Below are 20,705 nucleotides of genomic sequence, written 5' to 3'. Positions count from 1 at the left end.
TCGGCAGGTCACACCTGGCTCTTCACAGGCAGTCTGTCTGTGGCATCGCGCATGTGGCTGCGGATTCGAGGCCCCGGTGCGGTTCTGGTGCCAGGGTGGGCTGGGTGATCTAAGGTTCAGTCATGTGAAAGGTCGGGCCCCTACTCCTCGGGTCCCGGAAGGCTGGGGGCACTCCCCAGTGACCTGGAGCAGACAGCACAGAGAGGTCTGGTGGCGGGCGCACATCCTTACCATGTCATTTGGAGGACCGTGGCAGCCAGGATGCCAGGCTCCTGCTCAGTGGAACTGAGGTGACCAGTTTGAGCTCATCTCCCTCGGGCTTGGGGACTCATGTGAACTGACCGACCTGAACCTGGTCACCTGGACCAGCTGCTCCTCTTTCCCCGATCCCATGAAGGTCAGTGTGGGGAGGTGAGGGCACAGGGGACCACATTCACAGGGGGCCACCCAAGGCAGAGAGCCCCAGAGCAGGGCGCCCGTGTGCTGTTCTCTGAGAGGGAGACACCAGCGTTGAAAGTCAATTTCAAGAAGCTGGTAGAGAAAGAGAAAGAGAGGGACAGCTCGTCCATGTGACAGGAGCCACGAGAAGCAGGAAGGGGGCGGTCAAAAGTCCAGACAGAGATGGCCTTCCGGGGATGGAGGGACAAGACAGGTTGGAGGCAGGCCTGGTTATCTCTGCTGGTGGCCTCTGTCCTCTGGAGGAGAAGGGACGTGCTGACAGGGAGGGAGGAGACAGCTCTGAGCTTCGAGGAGGGGAGAAGTTTCGGGCTGGCATGAGGGCTGGGGGTCAGAGTGCAGGGTCTCCAGGCTGTGGCAGGGCATGGGCCACTTTGGGACTGGGGTTTCCCTTCCCAGGGTGGGGACACGCAGGTAAAGGTGAGGGCAGGGTTGAGTTCTGTTTCCAGCAGCGCCTCTGACCTTGTGTGACCTTGGGCAGAATGCTGTCTCCCTGGGCCTGGGTTTTCTTATCTGTGTAATGAGGAGGCCAGACTAGAAAAGCAATAAGGCCCCCTTGGGACCTGGGATTAAATTTAAAGCTACAGGTTGAAGATGGAGGACTTTGTTCACTCGTTATTAGCTGAATCGGCCGGGAGGAAGCGAGCGGTGACTGCTGAGGCCCACCTGAAATGTGAAACCCGGAAGCAGAGATCTGATGACTACTTTGGGATTTTGCACTGGATTCTTTTGCACAGAATTTAGGTTTGTAGGTTAATTATAAAAACGTGACCAGAAAAAAAAAAATAAAAGCCTCCTGATTTTTCACGGTGGATTGATCTAGTTGCTGAATTCCCTTCTGCCCCTTTGATGTCTGCATCTCGACCGTTCTGCGTCTCCTTGGCATCAGCAGCTGGCAGTGGAAAAGCACGGGGAGAAGGTGAAGGCTTTCAGCCTTATTAGGTGTTGGTGGCTCCGCTGAAACCATCTATTTCTTCCCTCGTGTGTCCTTAACCGAGTAAATACACCTTTAGTTAGAAAGAGGAGTGAGGGAGTAAATGCTGGGATTGAGAAAGAGTGTGGAGAGTCTGGAGAGAGCATTCCATAACTCGTTTATCTCTGCTCTCTTGGCCTCTGCCTGTTATCATGGAAAATTATGGAAATGGAAAATCAGCCCTTTATTAAATCCACGAGGGGAAAAAATGTGAAGATAAAGCAAGCGAGCTAGGTGTGCATTTAGCTCTGCACCGAGACTAAACTTGAAATGAACACCTGTCTCCAAGAGTTTGAGAAATTCGAATAGGGTCATTGTCTTCACTCAGACAGCAAGTGCCACCAGGCCACATGACAATATGTAATGCATCTACGTGAAAGAAAGCCTGTTAGGGAGGAAAATCCTATTCCTGCTTCTTCAGACTCCACTGTATGAGCTGATGGAACGTCTAGGAGCACAGGGGGCTCTGCTGCCTTCTGCCTAATCCCGTGGGTCTTGATCTAAGTCATCAAATCATCCACCTGCCCTCCCCCCATCCCTCTGGGAGAGAAGGAAGTTCCTTGGCAGCATCCGCACTTTGGGGGAGTCTGTGGACATACGACCCCATCTCCATCCACCTCTCCTGCCCTTGCGATACTTCCCTCTTCTGATTCTGAATGTTTTGGGGGCAGGTCAGTTTCATCCTCCTGCAATAACTCACTCTGGAATCTTCTGAGCTGCTCTAGACTGGACTGCAGCCCTTGGGCATCTGTACTGACTGTGCTACAGGCAACTCCATCATCTTGGGGCATTCCTTTGTTTTTCTGGGTTTTAAAAAATTAACTTACTTGAAGCACAACGTGCATACAAAAAAGCACAGAAAGAATAAGGGCGTGTCTCGATGAATTATCTTCAAGTGCACGTGCAGCTGCCAAGTAGAACTTCGCTAATACTCCGGGACTGTCCCTTATGTGCCTCCCGGTTACCACGCTTCTCCTGCTCCCCCCAGGGAACCACTATCCTGCCTGCTGATAGCAGATCGGCTTTGCTGTTTCTCACCTTTATATGAGCTGACTTAAGCTCTTCGAGAAGAATATGTGTTCTGCTGTAGAATGGACTGCTCTGTAAACGTCAAGTAGGCCACAGAGGCTGTCCAGTTCACCTCTGTCTTCACGGACTTTCAGTAACTGACAGAGGGGTGTCGGCGCCGCAGCTACAACAGTTGGTGTGTTTACTTCTCCCTGACCTTCTGTCAGTTCTTGCCTCTTGCATCTTAATGCTCTGTTATTAGGTACATAGGTGTTAGGGTCTCTATGTCTTTTTGGAGAATTGACCCCTTTGTCATTATGTAAGTCGCCCCTTACCCCTGATAATCTCCCTTGTTTTGATGTCTGTATTGTCTGAAATCTATGTGACCACGTCAGCTTTCTTTTGATGAGTGTTAGCACATGCTCTCTCCATCCCTTTACTTTTCATTGGTGTCTGTACACTTAGAGTGGGTTTCTTGTATTCAACATATAGTTGGGTCTTTTTTTTTTATCCACTCTGATAAACTCTGTCTTTCAATTGGTGTATTTAGACCCTTCATGTTTTAAGTGATTATTGATATAGTTGGATTCATATCAACCATGTTTCTGGCTACTTACTATTGTTACATTTCTTCTTTGTTTCTTTTCCCCCCATCATTTCTGTTTTCTCTGGTTTTAATTGCATATTTTATATGATTTCATTTTATCTCCTTAGAGTTTCAGTTATACTTTAAAATGTTTTTAAATAGTGATTGCCTTAAAGTTTAAAGTATACATTTTAAACTACTCTACGTCCACCTTCAGTTTATACTGTATCACTTCACATGTCACTCAGGTAGCTTTTAACCACAATCTTGAATTCCTCCCTGTTACCCCTGGTAACACTGCTGGCTTTTATTTCCCTTATCCACATGCTATAATTACCCAATACGTTGTTACTATTATTGCTTTAATAGGTTATCTTTTAGATCTATTAAAAGTAAGGAAAACAGAAGATTTTATTTTACCTTTTATTATTTTACCTATTATTCATTAAGATTTTATTATTCCTTCCCCAACACTCTTCCTTTTTATGTAGATCTGAGTTTCTTACCTGTATCATTTTCTTTCTCTCTGAAGAATTTCTTTGAGCTTTTCTTGCAGGACAGGCAGGCTGGGGATGAATTCTCTGTTTTTATCTGATTGAGAAAGTTTTAATTTCTCTTTCTTATTTATTTATTGGAAAAAGCTTTATTGAGATATAACTGACACAGGAAAGAATGCACATATTTTAAGTGTATAATATGGTGAGTTGGGACACATGGATACATCTGTGAACATCACCACAATCAGGCAATGACATATCTGTCACCTCCAACAGTTTCCTTGTATCCTCCCCTCTTTCTTTTGACATACAGAAAGCTGTACACAATTAGTGTATAAAACTTGAAGAGTTTTCTCCTTTACTTTGGAAGGATAATATCTCTGGATATAGAATTCTGAGTTGCTGTTTTATTTTTCTTTAAGTATTTTACTCCTGTCCCTTCTTGCTTGCATGGCTTCTGGCAAGAAGTCTGATGGAGTGATTATCTTTGTTCCTCTGCCGAAACTGGCTGCAACCCAAGATTTTCTCTTCATCTTTCATTTTCTGCAGTTTTGAATATGATGTGCTTAGGTGTAGATTTTTTGGTGTTAATCCTGATTGGTATTCTCTGAATTTCCTGGGTCTGTGATTTGGTATCTGTTATGGAAAGTTCTTGGCCATTTTGCTTCAAATATTTCTTCTGCTCTATCTTCTCCTTCTGGTGTTCCAATTATCCATATGTTATACCTTTTGAACTTGTTCCACGGTTCTTGGATATTTGCTCCATTTTTTCGTTCTGTTTTTCTCTTTGCATTTCAGTTTGAAAAATTCATTTGGACTTATCCTCAAGCTCACTAATTCTTTCCTTCACTGTGTCCAGGCTACTAAAGAGTCCATCAGAGGCATTCTTCATTTCAGTGTTTTTGACAAAATAGTGTTTCTAATTTCTAGCATTTACTTTGATTCTTTCTTAAAGTTTCCATCTCTCTGCTTACATTCCCCATATGTTCTTGCATTTTGTCTGTTTTTGCTAATAGAGTCCTTAACATATTAATCATAGTTATTTAAAATTCCCTGTCTGATAATTCCAACATCTGCGTTATATCTGAGTCTGGTTCTGATGATTGCTTTGTCTCTTCAGACTTTGGTTTTGTTTGCTTTTTTTTTTTTTTTTTGGCATGCCTTATACTTTCTTGTTGAAAGCCAGACATGTCGTGTTGGGTAGAAGGAACTGAGGTAAACAGGCTTGAGTGTGAGGATTTGTGTAAATCTGGCTAGAATTTGGGCTGTGCTAAATGTTTGCTGTAGGTGCCAGAGGCTTCAGATCCCCTGAATATCCTTGTTTCCCTCCCCTCTTGACTTTGGGATCCCCTAATCACTTCTCCTCAGAGAGGGTCTGTGTCTCGCAGCTCTTCCTACTGTAATCCAGCTATTATCCTGAGCCCTGTTGGTGCAATGATACTGTGTTGGGAAGGGGAGAGTGTTCTATTATCTTTTAATTAAATTTCAGTCTTTAATGGACCTGTGTTTTGAGGCTGTGACTTTCACAAACAAGGTAGCTTTTGTCTTCTTGTCCTTTACTTGCTTCCCTGGATACAGTGCTCCCAATCTATTTCCTTGAAACCATGATCCCTGTTAAACCATGTTCCTCAGCCATTTCCTGGATAGGTAATCCAGGAAGGCCAGAGGGAGCTGGGTTGGGAGGAATGCCCTGCCCCCAGCTGGGACAGGCTCTGGCCAAGTCTTCTCCCTTGCAGGGCTGGCATTTGTTGTGGACGACACTCTGGGCGCATTTCACCTGGTACCTCTCCCTCCCCCTGCCAGAGCCATCGGGGGGTCTCTCTCAGATCTTCAGCGTGAGAACTTGGTGGGGTTCCTGTAACTAAAGCCCGAAAAAGGGTGAGAGCCCCCCCAATCCCACAGCTCCGCGAGTTTTCTCTCTTAAGTTAGTCCCCACTGAAAGACTCCAGCAATTCATTAAAATTGCCATTTCAGTGTCCCTACCAGTTTATGACTTCAGCAGATTTTGCTCCAGGTGAGATCTTGGCTATGACTCTGGTTGTACCTGTCTCTCCAGATTTAGGGGTGGCATTTTGCCCTGACACATCAATTCCCTAAGGAGTCCAAGGAAAGGCATGGTTTTCCTATTTGTCCAGCGTTGTTGTTGTTGTTGTTGTTGTTGTAAGGATAGTGGATGATGACTCACAAATTCTTTACATGTTGGAGCTGAAACCAGAAGTCTGAAGTTCACTCTTTGATCTTCCCTTGGGTTGCATCCCGTGGACTTTTTCATGGTTTTCTCTTATTTGGGGTGAGAAAATCATCCAGTGTCTTTTCGAGGTATGTGGTAAATATCTTGACACCTTGAATGTCTGACATGGACAACTTGTAGAACCTTCTGTTTGTCATGCATGTTCTTAAGTTTCATGATGTTTAACCTAGGGTGACTCTATTTTCATCTCTTTCAGTGGCCATTCAGTGAGTTCTTTAAGCTAGAAACTCTCTTAGTTCTGAGATATTTTCTTAAATTGTATCTTGATAATTTCCTTTCCTCTGTTTTTCTTGGTTTCTCTCTCTGAACTCTATTTTTGTATGTTGAACTTGTTGAACTAAACCTCAATTTTTGCTCTGTTTCTTTTATTTCTCTCTCTTATCTTCCAATCTGATAAATGAGATTTCTATTTCTGAGCCTACATTTGAAATTTTCCGTGGCTATTTTTTTCTCTAAATCTTCCCTTTTAAGAAAAAAAGCATTGTTTTTTAAAAAATGGATGCCATATCTTCTTATCTCTCTGAGGAGGCTCACATTTTTCTGTTTTCAATGTTTTCTTCTTTGTGCCTTATCTCTGTTTCCTCCAAGTTGCCCTCTTTCTCTCTGTTTTGGTTTCTATCTCTCAAGTCAGAGGCTTTCTTCAGATTGGTCACTGGTGCATCCATACCGAACGAGTGGGACTTAAGAAGCTGACTGGCAGTGCTGAGTGGGTGGTTGAGCTCGTTGACATGGGCTTCATCATAAAGGGATATGGCTGGGCTGTTTTGCTGGGGAACCACCAGTATCAGGATCTTTGTGCCAGTGATGAGTCTACAAACCGAGGAAAGAGAAGATCACGAGACTTCACCAGAAGCCAGAAGAGAGGCGTGGGGCAGCTTCTCCCCAGGAGCCCTCACAAGAAACCACCCTGCCCACACCTTGATTTCAGACTTGCAGCCTCCAGAACTGCACGCTGATAGATTTCTGCTGTTTCAAGCCGCTCAGTGTGTGCCACTTCATTATATGTTGTCTTTCCCATCATCTAGAAGTTGTCATAGTCAAGGTAGAGGAGAGATGGGACTTTTAAAATCCTTTCAATGAAGCTTGTTATCATGGTTTTGCCATTTTTCAGAGTTAGGGCGTGGGGCTGCCTTTGGCACTCCTGCTCAGGACCCGCAAACGGCAGGGGTGGTCTGGCTTCTTCTTGCATCCCCCAATTCTGGTTTAGGATCCAGCTTTATCCTACTCACCCTGCCAGTCACCACCCATCCTGCCCTTTCCAGCACCTTCCCACTGTGCTCTGCCCGCGGCTTTTGCTCCTAGAGGGGCTACACCAGCACCACCCAACAATTTTCCACCGTGATGGAAACGTTCTTAATCTGCTCTGTTCGATACGATAGTCACCGGCCGTATGTGACTCTTGAACACTTGAGATGTGGCTAGTGTGACCTAGAAACTGAATTTTAGAATTCATTTAAGAAAAATGTAAATTCAGCACATGTGACTAGTGGATACCGTTTTGGATAGTTCAGATCTCTACTGTAAAATAAAACAAAACAAAAAAGTTTTTGTTTTCAAGGTAATTAGGGAGGTAATAAAATTTTAAAAAATGTGTTCTGCCATCTTTGCCCTGGTATCTCTTGTGAATTTTGAATTTTATTTCAAAGAGATCTTAGAGATAAATGAGCAATAATGAGTTAGAAAAGAAAGTTCTGGCCCTGTGGTAGATGAGAACTGTTACATGGCTCTGTGTAAGGAGGCGGAATTTGCAGCGGTCCCTATTGTCACAGGTGAGAGCTTGGGCAGGTGGGAAGGGGTGGTGTTGCCTGGAGTCATAGGCTGAGTCATGGGACCTCCTGCCCCCAGGCCTGCTCTTCTCCCCGCAGCCCACCTTTCCTCCTTATTCAAGGGTTGTTGGCCAACTTGCCTGATCCTCAGTGGTTCAGCCTCCCGTCGGGTCAGGTATGCTGGAAGCTTCCAGAGACAGCAACTTCATGACTCCCAGACATCCAAACTGGCCTCCCAGCCCCCGCGGTCACTCGGCTGCTGGGAAACAGATTGGATTGGTAAAAATATGTGTGTGTGTGTTCTCACAGAACCTGAGAAAATCACACTTCTACTTTCACAAAAAAAATCTGTTTGTGCCGCTCCAATAATCACTTCCTAACTGATGGGATGGCAGGCCATATGTCTGCGAAGTGGCTAGCGGGGAAGACGGTCTACCGCCATTGTGCCCTGAAAAAACACCTTTTCCCAGCTGATTGGCTCTAGAATGAAAGGAAACCAAGCCACAGGCTTCTGACTCCAAACCATAAACCCGATGCAAACTGCTCTCGGAGACGGAGGGGGTGGGGACCGGAAGCTGCCCCCAGAGGCTTGTGATGTGTGTGCTTCAGGGGGAAAGCTGCCAATGGGATTTTTAAGTTTAGAAGTTCAGTGTCTGGGGGCGAGGAGTGTGAATCAGGCTCAGATTGAGCGAGGAAGGTTCCGTCTGTAGAAAGTGGGACTCGTATTGGGGTTTGACTTCCTGGGAGCCCTCAGCCCCTCCTGGACACCGCGGGATGCCGATGCTAGCCAGCGCGGTGTGCTAAGTCCCAGAGCTCAGCGCACACCTTTCTGAAAGTCCGTCAGACTCTGATAACGGAAGCTGGAGGGTGAGCTGTCGGTGACGTCAGCTTTCCCTGCTCCCCCCATCCCTGGCTCTTGGGAATTTTCTGAGTGTGTGGCTTAAAGATTCAACCCTGGATGTGGTCACTGTGCCACGGAAAGTAGTGCACAGAGCAGAAAAATGACAGCCCCAGGGGGAGATTTCCTTCTCTTTGTACACTTTCCCCGGAGTTGACCAGAACTCTTCCAGAATAACCAGTGTCTTTCTGGAACAAACCTGTCTCTCCACAAGTGACCTTGTGACTTTAGCTTGATCTAAAACAATTCACATCTTGGTTCTCTCCCCAGTGACTGCAAAGGGTCGTGGGAGAAGAAATCAAGTTAAGAGATGCAAAAACACATTTGAAAAAGTTACTGACCTTTGTTCTCATTTCATTATTCAAAAAATACGTGTCATATAAGTAGTTAGTTCACTATGTGTTGTGCTCAGGGTGCTCACTCCCCTCCCTTTAAAATTATTGACACCCTTTGTGGTCCAAATTCAGTAATCATTTGAGAGATCTGAGACGGGACGCTGACCTCTTGGAGTTTTCATTATCCAACAGGAGGTAATTTATAAAGGAGGGCTACAGGCTGAATGTTTGTGTCCCTACCCAAATTCATATGTTGAAGTCCTAACCCCTCTGCAGTGTGATGGCATTTGGAGGTGGGGCCTTTGGGAGGTGGTTAGATTGTGAGGGTGGAGCCTCCACGAAGGGGATTAGTGCCCTTATAAAAGACATGAGAGAGTGAGAACACAGCACGAAGTGGCCATCTACAAGCCAGGAAGGGAGCTCTCACTGGAACCCAACCAGCTGGTGCTCTGATCCGTTCCAGCCCCCAGAACTGCAAGAAGTGAATGTTTGCTGTTTAAACCACCTCGCCCGTGGGATTCTGTTATAGAAGCCTGGACTGGCCTGCAATTGTCAAGGGAGCATGGCCTGCAACTGTTAAAGCAGAATCTGTGATTTTTGCCGGACAGAACTGCATGGGAGGTAATGTTCCCCATTCCTGGGGTCCAGCTCTAGCACCTCTGTTCCCACAATCCCAGGGGTGCCCACAGAGACCCAGGCGTCAGCTCGTGTTACCTCCTTGGATTCATTTTGCTGTTGGTCGTCCAAGGAACAAAGGGAATTAAAACACTTTCCATTGTGACAGCCACTGCCATCCACCAATTAAACCAGAAGGAAGCCCAGGCCAGCTGAGGGAGAGAAACCGTTTATTCCAGAACCTGGAAGTGACACTGGCATCCACAAACTAGGCCTGGACCCCAGGGCCCTGCTTCAGCTGTTTCTTTCCTGGTCTCTCCTAGCTGGGAGTCATCTCCCTCTGGGGCTCCCTCGGTGTAGTATCTGCTCCTCTCCTGGGGCACCTCTTACCGTCCGCCTCTGGTGAGTTATTTCTGAACCCACGTTATCTCGCTTCCTGGACCACTAGGGCCTCAGGTTTGGGACTGTCGTAACCCCCTGTTATCTTCCTCATGCCCAGCCAGGGGTCTCGCACTAGGTTATCATTTAGCCGAACCCAGTCCTGTGTGGTGTCAGACGCCATCCCCGGACTCAGGGGCCGAGCAGTTACGCAGTTCTGGCATCTCAGGGTAGGCGCTGGGGCAGGGCATCCCAGGGCAGCAGCCGGCCGTCCGGGGAATTCAGAGGCTCCTGGAGGAAGTTGCCCGGGGAGGGGGTGGTTGCCCTCTTCGCCATCTCCTGCCATGCTCTTTCCTCCTTTGCAGTCAGTGTCTTTCCATCAGGTATCCCCTCTCTCTGCGCTGTCTCCTCTCACTTCCCTCCTGCTAGGCTGCTTCCCTGTGGATGGTCATTCTTCCATCTCCCCCGTAGATGCTCACCTCTCTGGACCCTGCATCTCCCTCAGCCTCCTTCTTCCCCTCCCACCAGGCTTCTCCCATGAGATGCTCACTCTACCCCTTTCCTCGGCCACAGGGATCTGCTGCCCCTTCCCTCAGTCCCTGGGACGGCTCTGGGTTGGACACGAGCTTCTGGTGGCCTGCTGTTTGCTGGATCTGTGTGTGCTTTTGGGTCTTAATCTGGCTGGCCCTGCCTGCAGCATTCCACCCTGCTGGTAACTCTTCCTGAAGCCTCTGCTCCCTTGGCATCCTCATCAGACTCTCCTTGCTCTGCTTCTTGAGTAGTGGCGTCTCCCCTGCCCCATCCCCTGCCTCCTTTTCTTCTTTTTCTTTAACTGTTAGTGTCCTTTGCCCTCCACATCCTCACCGACACCAGCCACCCACTTTCCTTCTAGAAGACTTTAGTCACTGCTCGGAAGCCAATGCCCCCGAATCCACAGCTACAGCCCCAGCCTTTTCTCTGACTGTCATTTCCTGTGCACATTTCTAGCCGCCATGTGTTTTTTGCCACAAGCACCTCAGACCCACATGTCTAGGATGAAAGTGGAGACACCACCCGTGTCTCCTGCCATCATCGATGGCACCACCGTCACCTGGTCGCCCAAGCGAGTTGCCTGGACTCCCCTCTCTCCCCAGCCCTGTCCAATGACCAGTCCTCTGATTCCCCTGGGTGCACAGGTGAGCTGTGCTCTGGTAACAAGTACCCCTGAATGTCAGTGGCCTGGCATAAAAAGCATCTGTGTCTTGCCCACACGAAGCTGATGGGGGTGGAGGGCGTCTCCCAGCAGCTCTCCTCCAGGGATTGCGTCCTGGTCCAGCTGTAGCCATGCTACCTGGAGCCCACGACTTCTAGGTGCTACAGAAGGGCAGGGGACCAGGGGGTCCTGCCTGAAGCCTGGAAACGTGTTACGACATTCTGCTCCATCCCACTGACCAGAACTTAGTCCCGTGGTCCTGCAGTCAACTGTCAGGGAGGCCGGGGACCTAATGCCCCGTGTGCACAGGGAGAGAAGAGGCTCTGATGCCCCGCAGCATCTTAAGATTCAGCCCAGTCTCTGCTTTAGGACTACCAAGAGGTTGTTCACGGCTGGCGCCTCTCAACCCCTCCATCCCCATGTCCCATCACCCTCCCCAGCACAGCTTTCTCTCCAGTGGCAGCGTACTCCCTGCCAAGCCCTTGATTAGGACACTGGTTGCATTTTCTTGTGGTTGCTTTTCCCAGAATCTGACTTCACGAGACTGGAGCAAGGGCTTCTCTGTGCCACTCACTGTGCTGACAGCTTTGCACGTGTGAACTCACTGGATTCACACAACTGCCTGTAAGAGGGGTGTTACTGTGATTTCTATTTAAAACATAGCAGGGAAACTGAGGCACAGAGAGGTTAAGGCACCTGCCTGAGCTCACACAGCCAGCGAGCGAGGGAGGCAGGTTGGCTCCAAGTCCACAAGTGTGGCTGCCGTGTTGCAGGTCTGTCACCAGTAGTGCAGATCTTCATGTCCATCCTCACGTCCATCTCTGCCCATAGAATGCTGGTCACTCCCATGATGCACCGGTGAGTGAGAGACATTTTCTAGTTTCCTTTAACTCCCTCCTCTACCTACCTCCATTCATGTTTCTCTTAGAAACCTCCCTGCTTTTTCCTTCTCCGTCCATTTCCATAACTTAAGAAGTGAGAAAAAACATTCATGAGATGCTTGTTATCCTTTGTTCAAACAGACGAACTTGATCTTGTCCATAAAAGTGCGCAGCGCTCCCCCTGAACAATCACTCCAGGGATGTCATCTCTGCCAGGGGCTTTTTTTTAAATTGAAGTATAGTTGATTTACAATGTTGTGTTAATTTCTGGCATATAGCATAGTGATTCAGTTATATGTATATATATTCTTTTTCAGATTCTTTTCATTATAGGTTATTATAAGCTTTTGAATATGCTTCCCTGTGCTATACAGTAGGACCTTGAAGTTTATCTATTTAATATATAGTAGCTTGTATCTGCTAACCTCAAACTCCCAATTTATCCCTCCCTTCTCTCTCCCTGCTTTGGTAACCATAAATCTGTTTTCTATGTCTGTGGCTCTGCTTCTTGAATGACTTCTTTGGGAGCTGATTGCAGAGATAACTGGAAAGCCATTTCCACCACTTTCCATCACTGTCCGCACAATACAAACAATATCCCAGGGATTCTCCCAAATATGTGTAATAAACTAGAAGTGCTTTGCCTGACATGTCAATGTCAGTAATGGTGCAAAAACAGGGTACTTGAAAATTCCCCTCCCCTAGAAGGCCGCCATATCGCGGGGAAGTGGCTGGGGGAGACATCAGTGCCCTGGGGCTCCCATAATGAAGCACCGCAGACTGGGCGGTTTAGCCAACAGAAATATATTTCTCACAGCTCTGGAGGCCAGAAGATTGACATCAAGGTGTTGGCGGGGGTGGCTTCTCCTGAGACCTCTTTCCTGGGGGCGTAGGTGGCCCTGTTCTCACTGTGGTTCACGTGGTCACCCCTCGGTGTGTGTCTGTGTCCTAACCTCCCCCTCCTATAAGGCCCCCAGTCATGCTGGGTTAGGACCACCCATAAGAACTCATTTTAACTGAATTACCTCTTTAAAGACACTGTTTCCACATACAGTCACATTCTGAGGTCCTAGGGGTTGGGGTTTCAACATATAAGTTTCGGGGGGACAGAGTTCAGCCGCAACAGGCACCACCTGAGGGTCTGGCCGCTCTCAGCTCTGCGTCCGGTGTCTCTAGGACCTTGGATGAATCCCTGTCTGCTTGGGTTTCAGTGTCCTTCTCCCCAACATAGGGGGTCAGACTAGCTCACCCTCGGTCGTTACAGCTTCCACCTCTGTGATAACCTATAAAAGCATCACATTAGAATGAAATACTGCCTCTGGGACCCAGGCCTCCCGAGGGCTTGCAGCATTCAAGGCCACCGATCCCTGAGCGATCTGAAGTTTCTCAATATTTGACGACAAAATTTATTACCCCTTTGTGTGGGCAGGCTAAGCATTCCTCCTGGGCTCTGAAAGGAACCACAGCATCGTCTCAGCTGGAGACATCCTCAGTGAAACAGTGTTTGGTCTCCTCCAGTCTGCTGAGCCCCGAAGTTCCCGATCACGCATGGGAGGAAGGAAGGGGTCTGGAGCCTTCCAAGCGGAATGAGGCCACTCTGTTTCTGGGGAAGTGCTGTAGACGCTCACTGTTAAAGCTCAAAGCCAACGTCAACCAACTAGGGCACCAGAAAGGGTCAACAGGGACAGCAAAGCCCTTCTCCCCGGGGAAGCTGGGGAGGACCCACCGAGTCCCAGCGCCGCATGGCTCCCCTGAGCCCACAATCACTTCAGGATCCCTAGAGCTGCCCTGGGAGGCAGAGCTTCAAAGCAAACAGTTACTTGCAGCCCATCCTTTATGGAGCGGTGAGGTCCCAGGCTCTGGAGTGGACGCCAGTGCCCCGTGTGGCATCCTGGGGGCAGGAGCTGTGCGGTCCCAGCTGGCTCCCTTCGGCGGGGGCGGAGGGAAGGGAGGCAGGGGCTGAGGGTCTCCGAGCAGCGCCAGGTTCTCCTTCCACCTTGGGTGGGCTGCTTGCTCCTTCTCTTCACTTCTTTTTTTTTCCATACCCCTAACTTGCCCCTCCCCCGCCAGCGTCCCCTTTGGTGACCACTAGTTTGCTTTGTCTGTCTGGCAGTCTCTGTGTTTTGCATATCCATTCATCTGTATGTCTTCACTTCTCAGGGCTGGGCTTCAAACCCAGCTCCTGGTGGTTATGCCGGTCCCCGAGCTTCCCAGACTCTATGTCCTTCTCCATGATGTGGCAACACTGATGACCAGGAGAGTAGCTGTGAGGGATGAACTGTGTGGGCAGAGCCGGTGGCCAGTGATGGCAGCTCTCGGGTTTTTTATTTTGTGCGAGCCTCTGTTGACTTGGGGGAGACGGGGTGGGTCTGGACACTGGGGTGAACTTCCTGTCGGGGACACCTGTTCAGCTACTTGAGCTCAGCGTGGTTGTCTTCATAACTGACACAGGGACAGGACTTCAGAGGCACACCCGTCGGATGCACTTCTCTGCGGACCCTCGAACCCTCTCCATCACTCTGAGGTCGGTGCTGCTGCTTCCTTTTACGTGAGGGATTCCCTGGAGAAACGAGGCTCATGTGAGCTACTTGTCCAGGGCCAGGCAGCTCAGCAGAGGACATGAAAGACTGGCTGGGGTCCCCTGTGGCTGCTCTGAGCTGCGGTAGCCCGGGCACCAGGCTTCTCTCATACCCTCAGCACTCAACGACAGTCTGGGGAAACCCTGCAGATGGCCCTGCCCGAGCTCGTGTCGAGCCCCGGCCTCTGCACACGCACCGAGGAAGCCGCCTGGCTGCAGTTTATCTGAGCCTCTAATCCGTGCGGAGGCGCAGCACAGGGCTTTCAAGCTGGACCGACAACTGGCCTTTATTGAGTTGTCCTGTATCACATGAGTGAGACCTTTTTTGCAGAATCTACTTAAGAGAAACATGCAGAAGAAAACTGAGACTGATTCTTGCCCGATCAGGCCAAATGACTCGCTCTGTTTGACATATTTTCAAAGTCTGCAGAGGGCCAGCCTCCTTCTCCTACCCTGGGAAATAATAAACTGACCACAGGATGCAAAGTCTGGTTTATGTGCAGTTGACCCAGACACAGGCCATAAAGATCAACTATTGGTCTGCCTGGAACTCTCCTCCCGCTAGAGAGAGCACGTAGGTCATTCCGGCCTCGGGATGGGCCGTAAAGAGGGAGGAGAGGTTCCTCCTTTATCTGCAGACGTCTCTCTCTGCACCGCTCACTGCAGTTGTCCTATCAGTAGGGAATTCCGCGTGCGGTTTTGTCATACAAAACCTGATTGCCCTGGAGAGGCAGTTGGCGGGGGGTGGGGGTGGGGTGGGGTGGGGGGGTGGGTAGGGGGGGTGGAGTCCTGCCCTTGGATCCTCTCCACCGAGGTGGATCCCTTCCCAGGACAAAGGGCAGGTAAACAGAAGCTCCAAAATGCACGTGACCTTGCAGTGTCCAGGTTAGGGCTCCCGCTGGAATGGTGACGACTGGGGTGGACGTGGCAGAGTTTGTGGGTTGTCAGCCTTATCAGTGTGTGAGAAAGAGGAGCTCTGGGATTTTTTTTTAACTGAAGTGCAGTCAGTCACAATGTGTCAGTCTCTGGCGTGCAGCACAGTGTCCCAGTCCTGCATACACATACATATGTTTGTTTTCATATTTGGGATTTGTAATTGTAGGCACCATCCAAAGAGCTGGTGGTCCCCAGCCCCAGGCTGGGGACCAAGAATGCCCCCTGGAATTGTTTGGGGGTCTATAATGTCAGGGGGTAAGGGAGGAGAGGGCAGCCCTCCCTGATTCCTCCACCGGCTCCCCCGGCCCCTCAGCCAGGAGGCATCGTCCTCTGACCATATCCACACAAAGTGGGGCCTTCTCTGCAGTCCACTGGGCCTCAGTTTCCCTCCAGAAACTTACAGGATGTAGCAGAACTGTCACAGAGTGAGTGGTTCTTGACCAGCAGTCAGATGAGGTTAAGAACGATGGCATTTTTTTTTCTTTACCAGAAATGAAGGAAAAGACTGTCTTGCAAAACAACAAAGCTGCTTCTGTGGCCGTTCGTTTGGCCAGGCACCTCCTCGCTAACCCGTAAGAGGCTTCCGCTCTGCCAAACCCATTTCTCACTGCAGTCGGGACGATCAGTCGCTTGGTGTTCAGTGCATCTGGGACCTGCTTTAAAAGCTTGCAAACAACAGTCCGGGCTTGGGGAAGAGATTAGGACAGACCTTGGGAGTCTCGGATTCCAGTCCTTCCCGCTTATAGATGAGGGCACCGGGGATTCCCCCCCAGGTGAAATGACTTCCCCAAGGTCCCTGTGGTTGGTGGCTGGGGCGGGGCTAGAACTCTGGCCAGTGGACTCAGCATGTGCTGTTCCTGACAGCATCCCCCCCACCTCTTCACCAACATCCTTTGGGAATGATTCTTCCCCAAGATGCATTTGCTGGTGGAGCTGAGCAGGTCCTCTTCAGGAAACACGGGGAGGGGCTCCCTGGGAAGAGGACCCCGCCCTTAGCATCTGCAAGGATGGAAGAGAAGCATGGAGAAAGCAATTGTCACTGACTTTTGTCACCACCAGGCTTGCAAGCCTGGGTGTCTGTACTGGCCAATTTCTTTCTCAAAAACAAACAACAAACCAACAAACAAAAACCAAGAAAGATTTGCTTTGTGCCTATGAACTATCTCTTAATGCACTTCTCATTACAATGCTGGTGAGGAGGTGGTGTCTGTGTTTTGTCTGTGGGCCCCAGAGAAATGAAAGTGTCTGGCCACCAGTCACACAGGCTTGGAGCTGGAGACGTAGGTTAGAATTCCACATCTCTCGGTCGCTGATTCCTGGTTTCATCTGCTCTCAGTTTTGCTGAACTAACGGCCTAGATCCGGCTGGTTTGTTTATCCACCTGAGGGACTTTCACGTGGGCTAGGAGTACACTCCCTCTACAAGCTGCTTCAGAGCAATAAGCTTGAGCCTCTGTGGGAAATCACACAAGGCAAACTGCAGCTCAGCCCAAGAGAATCAAACCAGCAGGGCCTCCTGGGGCTGGAGAGCGGCTGCGGCTGCGGTACTCGGCGCCCCCAGCATGCTGGGTCTGCAAGACCGTATTGGATGGGGCTCCTGGAGGGGTGGGAACGCTGGACTCGGTGACTCACAAGCCTCCTTCTCTGGGAGTGTCTGGGCCCCTGACTTTCCTGAGGTCACCTTTGTGGTTGGGTTCCTAAAGCAGAGGTTTCATTCCTGAAGGCAGGTCTGGGTTACGTCAAAAGGAAAGTTAGGACCTCGCACTTAAGAGAAAAGCACGTCTTGTTCACCTGTGGGTCTGTTACCTCTGATCTGGGGCCGCCTTCTAACTTAGTGCTGTCACCTGGATCAGAGGCCGGGGCCAGGTGAGGCTTCTCAGCGCAGGTTGCAAAGCACAAACCGATTCAAATGTGAAGGTGATGCTTCGGCATCAGAAAGTTGTTTGTCTGCTGACAGCTCAGCTAAGCCTCCTGAGAAAAGCTGGCTGGTACTTTTTCTTCCTTTCCTCGGATGATAGGAAGTGATCTTTGGTTCAAAGCCAGAGACAGAGGAGAGCATGTGGACAAAACGCCAGGGCTGGGGTGGGAGTGTGATCCACAGGACTTACAGGAATTGTAGCTGCTGTACTTTGCTCCCAAGAATTAAGTCAAGAGTACAGGTTCATAACAAAAAATTCCAGGTCTGGGGATTCCTGCGTGACTGCAACATTCTCATGTCTGATTCATCTGCAGAGTATTTAAACCTAATGCTTATAGACTTGATCATCATTTTCCTTAAGCTAATGTGATTTCTCCCCCCAAATCACCAACAGATCTGAAATCTCCGTGTGAGCATTGCCTTGTGCTAGTAACTCAAGGAGAAAGCATTCTGCTTATTGTCTGCTGAGGTCGTCATGTTTTCCCTGTGGCTGTCAGTGGGAAATTCAAAAGTTCTGGGTGAGAGACTCCTTGTATCTGGGTTTAGAATGACCTGTAAATAATAATAATTCATCATAGTTTATTCTCACATATATGTATATTATGTTTAAAAAAAATTGAGATACAGAGTTGACTCTTCAACAACACGGGTTTGAACTGTGAGGATCCACCTATACGTGGACTTTTTCCCCAACAAACATGCACTATGACCCTGCGCAAGCTGAAGCTGGCTGCATCCAAGGATGCTGAACTGCGGATACAGAGTCTGTAAAGTTATACAGGGATTTCCGACTGCATGGACTGTCCGCGCTGCTAACCCCGTGTTGTTCACAGGTCAACTGTAATTCACTCACCATGAAGTTCACTCCTTTAAAGTGTACAATACAGCAGTGTTTAGTGTATTCGCAGAGCGTGCAACAGCCGGTTACTATCCAATTCCAGAACATTTACAACATCCTCAAAAGAACTCCTACCTGGAAGCAGTTCCTTCCCTCCTCCCCCAGGCCTGGCAACCCCGACTTTACTGTCTGTCTCTATGGAGTTGCCACACTTCCTGTAGGTAAACCATGTAGTCCGGCTTCTTTCACTGAACGTGATGTCTTCCTGGTTCATCTATGCTGTCGCTTTCATTGTGTCGATTATTCATTCCTCTTACTGGCAAATAATATTACATTGTATGGACAGACCATGTTTCCTATGTCTGTCCATCAGCTGGTGGACATTTGGGTTGCTTCCACGCTTGACGATTAGGAATCTGCTGCTTTGAATGTTTCTGTGCTAGATATTGTGCAGACATATGTTTTCAGCTCTCTCGGGTACAGACCTAGAAGTGGAATTGCTGAGCCATGTGTTAACTGTGTTTACCTTTTTGAGGAACTGCCGGACTATTTTCCACAGTGGCTGCACCATGTTTCGTTCCTCCAATTTCTCCACATCCCCATCGGTGCTTTTTCTCGTCCATCTTTTTGATTCTAGCCATCCTCGTTGGCTGTAAAGAGGTACCTGACGGTGATCTTGACTTGCATTTCCCTGATGGCTAATGATGGCAAGTAAGCATCTTTTCGTGCCCTTATTGGCTACTGGTACATCTTCTCTGGAGAAATGTCTACTCAAATCCTTTGCCCATTTTTGAATTGAGTTACTTTTCTTTTTATTGTTGAATTGTAAGAGTTCTTTGTATGTTCTAGATGCTATATCCCTACCAGATACACAATTTGCAAATATTTTCTACCACTCTGTAGTTTCTCTTTTCATTTTCTTGTCCTCTGTCACACAAGTTTCTAATTTTGGTGAAGTCCAGTTTATCTATTTTTCCTTTGCTTGCTTGTCCTTTTGGTGTCACATGAAAGAAACCACTGTCTAATGCAAGGTCGTCAAGATTTACAGCTATGTTTTCTTCTACGCGTTTTACAGATTTAGCTCCTAACTCTTGGATATTTTTTCTGCTTAAATTACCAGTCTCAGCGCGGTGAACCTTTCTTCCATTTTCAAATAACTTTATTGTATGAGAGAAAAAAAATACGAAATTAAAATGAAAGAAAGTGCATACTTTACAAAAGAGGAATCAGACTTCCGATCGATTTTATAGTTTGCTTTACTCACTCAACGTTATCTGAAACATTTCCCTGCGAGTCTTCTCCCATGTTGTAATTCTGATTGGCACCACGATAGTCCACTGTTTGGACATGTATTACATGTGTAATCCCTTATTACTGGTCATTTATGTTATTCTCATTAAAAAAAATTGGAAATAGTATAGCAATGAATGTGAGATAATTTCCTTAGAATAAATTCTCAAAAGTGATTTTGAAATAGTGAGCCCCTATTTTGCAGCATCCTAATAAAACAAATATACAATTGTTCCCTGAGAATGTTCTAGAACAAAATGAAGGGCATTTAGATAGACGGTTGGGAAAAAAAGGAAGTCAACAACTGCTTTCATTTTGGGGAAGTGCCTTCGTGACCTTACCCAGCAGTCACACGTTTTCTGTAGGTTTTCATGGAGCAGTACTAACAACCTTTCCCTTGCTGCTGCAAGGCTAATTTTAAACCCCCTGTAAGACTATATTCAAGTGATAGGACATAATTTACTGATTGTGTCCAGTGCTGAATACTTAAGTTGCGGTCAACTTTTAACATGTAAATAACGCCACAGTGAACATATCTGTCCGTGTAGCATTTTTGTTCTTTTAAATTATTTTCTTAGTGCAAGCTCCCAGCAGGCGGGGTTCTGGGTCAAATGATTAAAACATTTTAAGAATGCACGTATTGTTTCATTGCTTCTGGAAAGGGCTCCAGCCGCTGCTCAGTGGTGGATGAGGGTCCAGGATCCAGGCAAGCCCGCCTCCATCCTCACAAATGTTTTCGAGGGTTTCCGCAGTGATTGCAGGTGAATGGTTCTTGAGTTAGGGGAAGGTAAGGTTCGCTTCTATCTTATTACTACTTTTAACTTTCTAATTTAAATTGAACGATGATTCTTTGTTCTTCACATGGACAGCATGGTTCGCATCCTTCCCATTCTTTTACTTAAAGTTTCAAGACCTGTCTTCCAGGAAACAATATGTGAATGAGGCCATGCTACATCAGAAGGACTGATGCTCATGGTCTCTGAACTGTGAAATGTGTAATGTGCACGGAGAGGTATGACACAGTTCCCAAGTTAAAAAAAAAAAAAGAGAGATCGTTTTATTTCTTTCATGCAATGTTCATCCAGAGCTTGAGTCTTTCCATTAATTTTTTTGTGACTGTGAAGTTGCAACCAGACCACAGCTGCAGCCCCTCCGTGCCCCTGACGGCTGTAGGTGCCTGAGGCCGCGTCGTGGGGGTTTCTGAGGGTCACACTCTGCATCTGGTTCCTCAGTTGCTGTGGTCGGGACTTCGGCTGCCTGGGTTCACATCATCTGAGGGAAGTGGTTCACCCAGCCTATGATGAACCGGG

This window comes from Camelus ferus, chromosome 15 (genome assembly GCF_009834535.1).
Source record: "Camelus ferus isolate YT-003-E chromosome 15, BCGSAC_Cfer_1.0, whole genome shotgun sequence".
NCBI lineage: Eukaryota > Metazoa > Chordata > Mammalia > Artiodactyla > Camelidae > Camelus > Camelus ferus.
The sequence above is the reverse complement of the archived record's forward strand: the minus strand, read 5'-3'. Positions refer to the sequence as shown.